Raw genomic sequence first — 10,980 nt, forward strand, 5'->3', positions numbered from 1 at the left:
ATGCGCCGTCCCTACAAACAAGGCCGCCGGTGATCCTGCGTGGAGAGCCAGGAGGGAAGGGGCAAAGACAAACGGTTACGAGGCGAGCACGCTGCGGCCCCCCCACCCCGCGTACACACCCCACCTTCCTGCCAGCCAAGTCGTCAAAAAATTTAAAAATAAAATGTCGAGTCAGACGCTCACCGGCTTGCAAAACGCGCGCGACCAGTTGCACAACTGGACGCAGTGGGTGCAGGAGAGGAGGCCGAGCCGGCCCTGGGCGTGGGGCCCGCCGCGCCGAGAGCCAGAAGTAGCAAAGGTTAAAAAGTGGAGGGATGGGGAAGAAAGGGGCCGAGCGCGAAGGGCAGCGCTGGGCAGGCCTCGAGCGTGCCGAGGGTGCCCGGCTCCCGCGACCTCGATTTTATTTGCCATCTGCCCTCGGCGATCGCCCCCCGCGCAGGCCGCTTGGGTGGGAAGGGGACGGGAAACGGCACACGCGCGTGCACGCACCGAAAAGCATCCCACGGTCACCAGGGGCCATTTCCCCCGGCTCCCGCTTGCTCCTGGGCTCCCTGCATGGCGGGGGGCCTGCCCGCCTCGGCCCACCCCCTCGCAACCCCGCAGGGCATTCAAACGGGGGGTGCCCGGGACCGCCGGACCCCTCCGGCTCTGGCAGGGGACAGGCAGGGGGACGCGAGGGGCGCGGAGGCGCTGGGCCATACCCGGGCGGGTCAGCAGGCAGAGGCTCCATCTTCCTTGCGCCAGCAGCGAGCGGTGCAAAAATAGAGCCGGGCTGCGCTTTAAAAATAAAACAGGCAGCCGCGCTGCATTCGGCCCCCCCGCCCTCCCCGCGCACGCCCCTGCTCGCCTGGGGAGGAGGACGCGGGCGCACCGCACCGCGCGGGGCAACGCTCTGCTCCCACCTGGGTGGGGAAAGCGGGGGGGGGGGTAAAAAGCCCCTTCCCCCACCCCCAGCTACCAAGGGGGGGAAGCGGATCAGAGGATTTCCACCTCCCCCCCACGCCATGCACCGGCCCCCTCCGGGGGTGCAAAAAAAGGGGGCGCGTGGGAGCAGGCACGGGAAAGGGGGAATACACAGAGAGCGACTGGGGGGGGGGGGGGTTGCAAAGGGGGCCACCCACCCCCTTCTGGTGCAATTGAGGGGGGGGCTACCCACCCCCCCTGTGGGCAAAGGGGTGCAGTGGAGGGGGGCCCCTCAGGAAAGGGGGTGCAGTGGAGGGGTCCCCAGCCCCCTGTGGGCAAGGGGGTGCAGGGGAGGGGATCCCCTTAGCAAAGGGGGTGCAGGGGAGGGGGTCCCTCAGGGGAGGGGGTCCCCTTGGGGAAGGGGGTGCGAGGGCCCCCGCGGGCGGGGCGGGGCGGGGAGGGGAGCCGGGCGCTGCCCTTACCCGCGCTGGGACGCCGCATCGCCGCCGCCCGGCCGGGCCCGCCCCGGCTCTGGGCTCCGGGCTCCGGCTCCGGCTCCGGCTCGCGCCGCGCTCGGCTCCGACGCAAATTCCAAACCCGTGAATCAGGCGGCGGCGGCGGCGGCGAGGGGGCCGCCGGGGGCCGTCTGCCGTGTGCCCGCCGCGCGCCAAGCGTGCACTACGGCCGGGGCCGGGGCCGGGGCCGGGGGAGGGGAGGGGAGGGGGGGGTCTCCCCCTGCCGGGTGCTTTACACCCCTCTGGGGGTGGGATGCCGTGCCCCCCCCCAGGCATGGATTTGCATTGGGAGTCGGATTGGGAGGGTGCAAATTTACTGGGGGGGGGGGGCGTGCCTCAGTTTCCCCGTTTGCATGCGAGTGACAGTGACCCCCCCCCAAAAAAAAAATAATAATCCCTCCCTGTGTCCAGTGACTTCCCCTCTAGGAAGAAGCCCAGAGCAGCGCCGATGCCCCCTCCCCGCAGGCAGTGCCTATATGTGGACGCGGCTCCTTTAAATCCCCCCCCCCCGCGCGCCGGGCTGTGCAGCGGCCCCAGGCTGCCGCGGCGCCTAAGGGAGCGTCTGCAAAGTGACACGAATGTCGGATTTAAAGGGCCAGCGCCCGCCTGGCTCCTTCCCCTCCCTGCTCTTGCCAGTGGCCCAGGCGAGCCCCGGTGTCTTTCCTCCTCCAAACCGGGCTCCGGGTTTTCAATGGGGGCAATGGGGAGGGAGCCTGTGGCTTGCACTTTGGAGCCAGCTGATCCCATTAGGGGCCATCCCCGCTTCAGGGGGTCCTTAGAAAGATCTTGATCCTCCTCCCACCCGTGTCTCGTGGGGACTAAAGACTGCAATCAACCCGGGAGCAGAAGTGCGGGTGGCACGGTGGGCGTCCCCTCTCCTCCACGCCCGGCGCGTTTCGCCCGCGCACCTCCAAGCACTTGCAGAAGAGGCAATTTTTAATTTCCCCCAGGCAGGGGGGCTCGGACAGAGCAGGGTTTCAAAGCCGAACTCGCCCGCTGACCTGGGCCTCTAGCAGCCACAAGATCTCCATGAATCAGAGGCCCGGGGTGCAGAGAACCGGCTCCCCCAGGCTGCGGGGTGCTCAGCACCTCTGAAAGGCAAGGCCTGGCATGCCTGAGAAACCATCTAGAAATGGCAGGGCTCCGAAATGAGGCAGTATTTTCACCGGGCGGACAGGGCTGTGTTAAACCCCTCGCCCGAACAAAGCCGCCGCAGTGTTAAGACATGTTAATTGGTCACCTACCTCCAGGACGAGCAGGGCCAGCCCCCCGAATCCTATTACAAGCCTCCAGCGATTTCATATTCTGGAGCCTGGAAACACAGTCCTGAGATTCCCTCCAAGTTGAGAAAGAGAGGGGGGACGTCACACCCGTGGAGGACACCGGAGCAGCACGTTCATTAAAACAACATATTTTCTGGCAAAAAATCTACTCGGTTTAATCAAAGATATCACCTCTCCCGCGAGTCCCGATTGCTTTGTCATGAAAGAGGCATTTTCCGGGCCGCACCGCTGCGCTTTGTACAGCTCCGTGCGCGGGGCTCTGCTAACCGAGCAAATCCATCCTCTTTCTTTCCAAGCTGCCGCTGCAGTTCCTAGGAGCCGGCGGTCTCCGTGAGCCGGGCTGTGGGCATTATTGTCTGGGTTCCCCAGCGGATGTGATGCTCGCCACTGTTTAATTTCTTGCAGGAAATCAGTTTATTGCAAACAAACACGGCAATACCGGGGGACCTGAATTTCAGCTGCTTTTTTTTTGGTGAACACAAGTGATTTCCTGCTGCACGCTGCTTAATCCCAGGTTAGGCCGTGTACAAGGGTGTCACGGGCGCGTGTAAATGCAGGCGGGCTCCCTTACAGCAGTGATCCCCAGTCCTTGGCTTCAGCCCCTTTTGCTTGACAGCAATTTCTGCCTTCCACAGATGCCGTTTCTTTGTGAAGAACAAAGGATGGACGTTGCCTCCGGCGTGGCACTTCCTCGGTATTGTTGCCCGTGGTTGGGGACCAGGAAAAGAGCTGCTTTTATCCCCCACCTACTCCAATGGCCCTCTCTTGGGCTGCTATCTGGTACCCAGCACCGTACCTAGACTCCTGGCAGCTCCGGGTGAACTTTTAGTGTTGCCACCCTCCCTTTCCCAGAGATAATGATAATAATAATCATTTAAAAATTACCATTTTGGGGCCTCCTTTCTGTTCGGGCCCCGGGAGGCCGCCCAGTTCACCCATGCCCGTGTCTGGCCCATGGTCGGGTTGTCGGCACTAAACCGCTAGCCTGGCTGAGGAGGGTGTGTGGACACCCAGCAGGACTAAAAACAAGACCTGTCGAAGGGCGGATGAACTCCCAGTGAGGAGCTCGCCCATACCTGGGGAGGAGATGGACGCTGCCGGTTCATTTTGCCCGAAGAATCGCCATCTAAGCTCAGCATCTAAGGTGCCCCGATGGCTGCATCGGGACTGGCCTGGCTTGACTTGAAGCCAATGGCAACAGCCTCATTTTACAGACAAAGCAACTGAGGCACAGGACCCTGAAGGCCAGGAGGTCCAGAGCTCAGTGCTAATTTGAGGTGCCCAACCTGCTAGCCAGTGGGCAAGGTTTTAAAAGGTGCACCCAGCTCCTTGCAAAATTAGGGTCAAGCTGATCCCCTCAAATCTGCTGCTCAGATAAAGCTGGGCCTAAGCGGCAGGTCCCAGGAAGGTGGAATTGAGGCCCCGGTGTCCAGAACTGATGCTGAAAACCCCTGCGCAGCCCAGCCTAACCCTGGGGGTGTCCAAACCCCATAGGCACCTGTGCCCATCTGTGACCTTGAGTGACTAAGCTACCGCTGCAGAAACGGGAGCAGCAGAAATACAGCAGCAGGTCTTGGCTTCCTGACCTGCGCTTGGGCCTCTCTTGCAGGGTGCTCTGCCCGGCAGTGCCCACGTTTGCAGTGCTGTATGCCACAGGGCACACGTGGGGTCCAGCAGAGAGAGGACAAGGCCTACTGGTCTCCGCCGGCGGGATCTTGGGAAAAGATCTCAAGAAGATCCGCGTGCTGCTCATCGGTTGCACACCCTCTATTTATGATACCTGCCCTGTGTGTGCTTTGCGACCAAGAGAAGAGAGGAGAGAGACAGCTGCCTGCAAACGTCCCTGTTTCTGAATGCACTGCTAAATGTGCCTCGGCCAGCTGCTTTTTCTGCCATTCAAGGGACATCGGTGGCCTCAGAAAGGATGGGGAGAGGGGTGGTTTCCCTGCTGACATCTCAGCAGAAGAGACCCCCGGCCTTGGGGCTTTCTGCAGAGGACACTACAGCCGGTGACAGGTTCCGGAGAGAGTCTGGATCAAACCAAGCCGTGCATCCAGCCAGTCCGGCGTCCTGCCTCCAGGACGGGTAGCCTGCCCTTTCCGCTGGCCTGCTCCAACCTCCTGCCCAACAGAGGCCAAAGGATCTCACTCAGCACCTCCAGTCTCAAACAGGTGCCCAGCAAGAGGAGAATCACGGGATGGACCTTTTCGGCACAGAAGTCCAGGCTTGATGGGGACAGCAAATCCCCTGTGTCCCTCGGTAAGTCGTTCTGCTGGGTAACTACCCTCCTGATTAAAACGTGGTCTCAGGCTTGCATTTATGTAGCTTCAACTCCCAGCCTTTGCAGCTGGGCGTCAAGGCAGGCTAGAAGCTAATGCGGAAGCGGCAAGCTAGATGCGAGGGCCTGGCACCTGTCTGGCAGCCAGAGAATGGCTCTTGCGCTTTGGGGAAGGGCAGGGGCGCTGTGACCCGGAGCATTGTGCAACATGGAAGATGGGTGGGGAAGAATGCCTTCCTCTTCCCTGCAGGCCTGGCACTCCCACCCCACAGCCTGACATTCAGCCGTTGCCCTCGGTGCAAGCGTGCGTAATTACAGGTGCTATTTTGGACCGCACCGCCCTCCACCCTTTGCTGGTGGCTCCTGCCGGGGTGAGCAATGCAGGGCCGGAGGTGCAGCCTGCAGGAGGAAAGCCTGATTGTCAAGGGAGTTCGACTTTGGGAGGAGGTCACGGCGATGATGCAAGGAGCAAGGCTTGGGGAACCCGCACGTTCTGCTGGGGGCTGGCCCAGGGCCCCTCTAGGCTGCTTCCAGGCTCGCTCAGGCCACAGATGCGAACGGTGAGGATCCATGTCAGTGGTTCACGAGGCTCTGCTTTTGTACACGGACATGTGCATCCAGGCACATGCATGCACACGGAGTCAGGAAGCTAAACCTGATCATCGAATCATTAGAAAATGAGGGCGGGAAGGGACTTCAGGAGATCACATCTAGTCCAACGCCCTGCTGCAAGCAGGACCAGCCCCAACTACATCATCCCAGCCAAGGCTTGGTCTAGCTGGGTCTTATAAACCTCCAAGGATGGAGAATCCACCACTTCTCTGGGTAACCCCTTCCAGCGCTTCACCACCCTCCTCGTGAGAACATTTTCTCTAATATCCAATCAACTTCCCTTGCTGCAACTTGAGCCCATTGCTCCTTCTGTCATCTGCCCCTGCTGAGACCAGCCCAGCTCCCTCCTCTGTGTAACCCCTCTGCAGGGAGCTGAAGGCTGCTCTTCAATCCCCTCTCGGTCTGCTCTCCTCCAGACTAAATAAGCCCCGTTCCCCCCGCCTCTCCTCACCAGTCATGGGCCCCAGCTCCCAAATTATTTTTGCTGCCCACCACTGGACTCTCTCCAATTTGTGCCCATCGTTTCTGTAGTGGAGGGCCCAAAACTGGATGCAGTGCTCCAGATGTGGCCTCACCAATGCAGAATAAAGGGGAAGAATCACTGCCCTCAATCTGCTGGCAATGCTCCTGCCACTGCAGCCCAGGATGTCATTTGCCTTCTTGGCACCAAGGGCCCACTGCTGGCTCCTGTTCAGCTTCTTGTCCGCTGTCACCCCCAGGTCCGTTGCTGCAGAGCTGCTGCCCAGCCCGTCACCCCTAGCCTGCACCAGTGCACGGGATTATTCTGTTTTAAATTGCAGGACTTTGCCCTTCCCCTTATTGAACCTCATGAGATTTCTTGTGGTCCAATCCTCCAATTTGTCGGGGTCACTCTGAATCCTAGGCCTGCCCTCTTGCCCATCTACTACTCCCCCAGCTTGGTGTCACGTGCAGACTTGCTGCAGGTGCGCCGCATCCCATCTTCCAGGCCGCTGATGAAGACATTGAACAAAACCGGCCCCTGGGGCGCCCCACTTGATACCGGCTGCCAACCGGACATTGAGCCATTGATGACTACCCTTTGAGCCAGGCGACCCAGCCGGTTATCTGTCCGCCTTACAGTCCATTCATCCAATCTGCGCTTCCTTCATCCCAAACTACTGGAGCCTGCTGGGTGACACACCTGAGCAGAAAACCTCCCCAGGAGATGGATGTGGAAGGCTCCTGCTATCAGCCCTCCACAGCCTGGAGCCTGCAGGTGAAAGGCTAAGGGGGCTCCACGCCGGAGAAAGCTGTCCCCTGGGCTCGGATGGAAGAAAGGGGCTGCCTGTCGGGATGCTCCCTGCAGCGGATCCGGTTGGTAGTAAACAAACCAGAGTGGCTGTAACTGGATCCTCCTGCCCGGCAGGGTAGTAGCAGGGAGGCCTCCTGTGGGAGGGTAGAATTACAGGCAAGAGGAGCGGCTACCGAAAGGGCTGCCAGGCAAATAAAAGGGAACAGCCCAAACCAGGCTGGTGGGGCTGGCGGACCCCCTCCTCCCACCCGCACACCCGGTATAACGCGCTCAGAAGGCAGATTGGGCCTGCGGCATCCTCCTTGCAGATGCGGGTGATCTGGCCAAAGCATCTGGGGTTTCACTTCTTGTGCAGCACAGAGAGGGGAAACTGAGGCACGGGTCGGCTGCCTTGCTAAGAGGTTAGACCAGGGGTTTGCCTGGGGTGGTTTGGATAAGGATGATCCTGCCTCAAGCAGGGGGGTGGACTAGATGTGACCTCCGGAGATCCCTTCCAGCCCCACTTCTCTGTGAGTCTATGAGGATTCCCACGCCGATGCCCTGCCCTAGGAAGGGATCGGATTTGGGAGGGCTTGGCAGGCAGAGCTCCCGGAGGCTGTGTCCACAAGGACGGTGATTCCAGCAGGGGCCAGTGCCCCTTCCTGTGCCCGACGACATCTTGGTGAGTCTGATGTCACCTATACGATGGCAATATACCCACCAAAAAGCAAAGCAATGTGGCATCCCCAAGGGGACCAGAGACTCAGAGCGATCACAGGGGTGCTGGAGCTGCCCTCCGTGTCCCCTGCAGCCCTGGCTGCACTGGGATTTGCTAGTGTCGTTGCCCCCTTGTGCTGGGCACTGCCCAGATGCCCGGGAAAAGCCGGTGCCTTCCCCAAAAAACACAGACAAGGCGGGACTGGTGTTGCTGTCCTACAGAGCCCAGAAACTCCCCACGAGCCCCTGCTCTTTCTGCAGCATCGCACGGCAGCCTGGGGACCCACTGCCTTCCAGCCAGCACCAAATCCCTGTCGTCCCTGGCACCTGATGACCTCTCTATGCCACTGCCGGAGGCTTTTCCACCTCCCTGTAACGGCCTGGGCTCAGAGCAGCCCTGCCAGTGCCCTGGGCTGGAGAGTGCAGCCCGGTGAGCTCTCCGGTGGCTGCAGAGGGCCTTAACGGCATTGCACAGACCTGTTCCCTGCTCGCTCTGTGCAGCGGGATGAGGGCCAGGCTCCACGGCTGCACAATGGCTCCTGCGTGCTGGGGTCAAAGCGACGCACTGAGTGGCAGGGGCTGAGGTTTCAACCCGTGCCTCAGTTTCCCTTTCCCGTCACATGCAAAAGAAGGGAGCCCGGGCTTTGTCGGTGGGGGCTGAGAGGGGGAAAGGTGCAGGACTGGGGCCTGTCCTCATCATCTCCAGTCTGTTCTCCACGTGCAGCCCCGGGGTCCTGGTTTGGTGGGGACCGGGTGCCACCTAGCGGAGAGAGGGGCAAAGACTGCATGAGGACCCTAGCATGGGAGCGCTCTGAGCACCCAGGCCAGGACCCAGGGGGGCAGAGCTGGCAGCCCGGCTTGGCCTGAGGCTTAAAAGGGGGAGCTGGGAGCCGGCTTGTCCAGAGGGACCTCGGAGCAGTTTTAGCCTGGAAGAGGCAGAGCGGCTGGGGCAGCTGACGGGGACTCCCAGGACGCCTGGTTTTTCCCTAGCTGCAAGCAGCACGTCCGAGCGGTCAGCAGCCAGGCCGATCCAGGGCTGCTGGGCTCCAGTCCCTGCTCCGACGGAGAGTGGGGTTCAGCGGCTAAAGCAGAGGGGCTGGGAATCACCGGTGGATGCAGATGCTTCTGTGCCCCCCTCCAGCGCCAAAGCTGCAGCCAGTATGGACTCACCCTCGCTACCAGCCCTCGGCTTAGCCTGAAAGTCCCCCATCCGCAGCAGTACCACGGAGAGTCCACGGTCCACCTCTCTGCACCCCGGAGCCAGGCCTTCCTTTGCTCCCACCCGCGCGGTCAAACTGCCCTCCAGATGTGAGAGCCAGGACCCTGCCTGAGCTCCTGGAAATCACCACACCAAGCAAAACGCCGGAGCAGCGAGATGTGCACAGCTCCCTTGGCGGCAGGCAACTGGGAAAGGAGGGGCAGAAGCGAGGCTGGCTCCAGCCCCCAGCCCAGCTGCTGCCAACCTTCACGATCCAAGGGCAAGGCCCCCTTGGAGACCGATGCCCGCACGGTAGTGGGGTCCCTCAGGGAAGGAGAGGTGCCTGGAAGTGGGGGGGGTTGGGCCACATCACTGGACATCAAACAAGGGTCTAATGAGCATCTTGCTAACGAGTCCCCCTCGTGGCTGACCTGGGAGCAGGGATCGTGGGGTGAGTCCAAATGATGGAAAAGCCCGCCCCGGCCTCCGGTCCCTTCCAACGACCGACTCCCCCTTGCTTAAATTGACACTTTTAAGCCAACCTCCTCATGCGGTTGCCACGTCTCGAGGCACCGTGGGAACAGGGGAGGGTGTGCGGGGACTGGGGAGAATTTGGGGCTCGGTGGCGGGGTGCAGGATCCTGAGAAAGAGCAGGGTGGGGGCAGCGTCGGTGCTGGGGTCGATCTTGCCCGCCTACCTGCCAGTCCTGGAGGGCGCGGAAACGATGCCGCCAGTGCCAGGTGCCACCCCGAGCTGCCACCACTGCTGCCCACGCTACGTGGGAGATAGCCAGAGATGAGGGATGCTACCAGTCACCACGGTACCCGGTGGCCCTTGTTGCTAGGCAACCCAGCACTGGCAGTTTTCTTCTAGGCAATGCTAGTGCCAACTGCCCGGTGCCCCCTGCCCACCTGGGGAGTGGAGTAGGGGGGCACCAACAGCACCCCAGCAGCATGAGAGGAACAAGTGCAAGGCGGGGGAAGGCCAGAAGCACCAGGGATGCTGGGCTCAGGGGGCTTTGTCCTATTATGAGCATGTCTCCAATGAGCAAAGGTTTGGTGCAGGAGGCCGCTGGCCCTTCGTCTCCCCCCAGTCCAAGCAGAGCAGAGAGCAGCTGGCTCCCAGGTGCGCTCCAGTGATGGCTCCAGCCAGCCAGCCGGACATGGGCCAGGGAGTGTTCAGGAATCACTCTGAGCCCAGTGCACGAAAGGGACCTCACTCGCTCCCCGACCTCCTTATGCGATCCCCTGGGCTCGCCATCTCCCAGGAGACACCAGCATGACTGTAGTTAGGAGACGGCAAGTCCAGCCAGCCCGGTGGCATTACGCCCTGGGACTTGCCCTGCTGGGGCTGTTGCTTAACTGAGACCTTCTCAGGCAAAACACCCCGTTACAGCCCTGACGCGTGGCTTTGGGTGGACGGCTTCAGGGCTTCTTCACCAGACACTGCTGCTATTTGCAACCGTTGATTTCTATCCCAGATGCCCACCCTGCTTGTGATGCACCAGCTGCTCCCAGGACCCGGTTCGAAATCCCCACGTCCCCGCGCCTAGCATCTCCCACGAGAGGCAGGCGGCTTCTCAGTGTTTTGCCACCCACAAGGCCTGAGCCCCGTTCCCGGGGGCTGCTCTGGTACTAAGCACGGCTCAGCGCTTGGCCCTATGCCCCTTATTATCTGAAGACCGTCTTCCCCCAACCCGACAGGTGGGGGAGAATGGATAGCGGCAGTCGCACATCACAGCCCGCATGTCGCCGTGAACGGTGCGAGCCCGCCTCTCTGAAATGCAGTCCACGTCCAGACAGCACGAGCTTTGTTTGGTCAAACTGCATTAAACCCGCACAATGAGCTGTTTAGTGGCAGTAACTTCCAGTGAAAGTGCTCTCCGGGAAGCGAGAAGAATAACCTGGAACGAGCCCACGGGGAGGGGGGTTCAAGGCAGCATAAACAAATCCATTGCTGCAGGGGGGAGTTTTTTCCTGTGCTACCGTCACAGGCTCTTTAGCTGGATTTGGCCTGTGTCCTTGGTATACGCAGCAAGCACCGATAGCTCCCTCAATGGACCCCTTCGCTTGAAACCGCTATAAGCCATCACCAGCTCTTCTCTCCCAAACCCTGCATGACTTCAAAGTATCCTATTTAATATGTTCTTTCTATGGATCAGTGTCCTGATTAAAATAAAAACCCATCCAGCACCAAGAACTCTCCCCCAAATCAATGCCAGG

The 10,980-nt window shown here is 60.9% G+C and overlaps 1 protein-coding gene and 1 long non-coding RNA gene across 6 annotated transcripts in view; one reads left to right on the forward strand and one right to left on the reverse strand.

Moving 5' to 3' along the window:
• ARID3A (AT-rich interaction domain 3A) overlaps positions 1-2,754 on the reverse strand; it is a 63,286-nt gene extending 60,532 nt beyond the window's left edge. For 2 of the 4 annotated variants that reach the window (XM_059719688.1, XM_059719686.1), the window contains exon 1: positions 1,386-1,566. The gene's annotated coding sequence lies outside the window, so the exon portion shown is untranslated. Of the gene's footprint in view, positions 1-701; positions 818-1,385; positions 1,567-2,662 lie in introns of those variants that run through there. The other 2 variants (XM_019484111.2, XM_014599643.3) reach the window with 2 other exon arrangements.
• On the forward strand, positions 185-10,957 carry LOC109282357 (uncharacterized). 2 transcript variants are annotated; one of them, XR_002089332.2, is made up of 3 exons: positions 185-298; positions 3,107-3,215; positions 3,337-10,957. It is a non-coding gene; the product is annotated as an uncharacterized LOC109282357 (long non-coding RNA). The 2 variants fall into 2 exon arrangements; XR_009457879.1 differs by lacking the exon at positions 185-298 and having other exon boundaries at positions 3,126-3,215; positions 3,337-7,525; positions 8,551-10,957.
• Positions 10,958-10,980: the final 23 nt, after the last annotated feature.

Source organism: Alligator mississippiensis, chromosome 16 (genome assembly GCF_030867095.1).
Source record: "Alligator mississippiensis isolate rAllMis1 chromosome 16, rAllMis1, whole genome shotgun sequence".
Lineage (NCBI taxonomy): Eukaryota > Metazoa > Chordata > Crocodylia > Alligatoridae > Alligator > Alligator mississippiensis.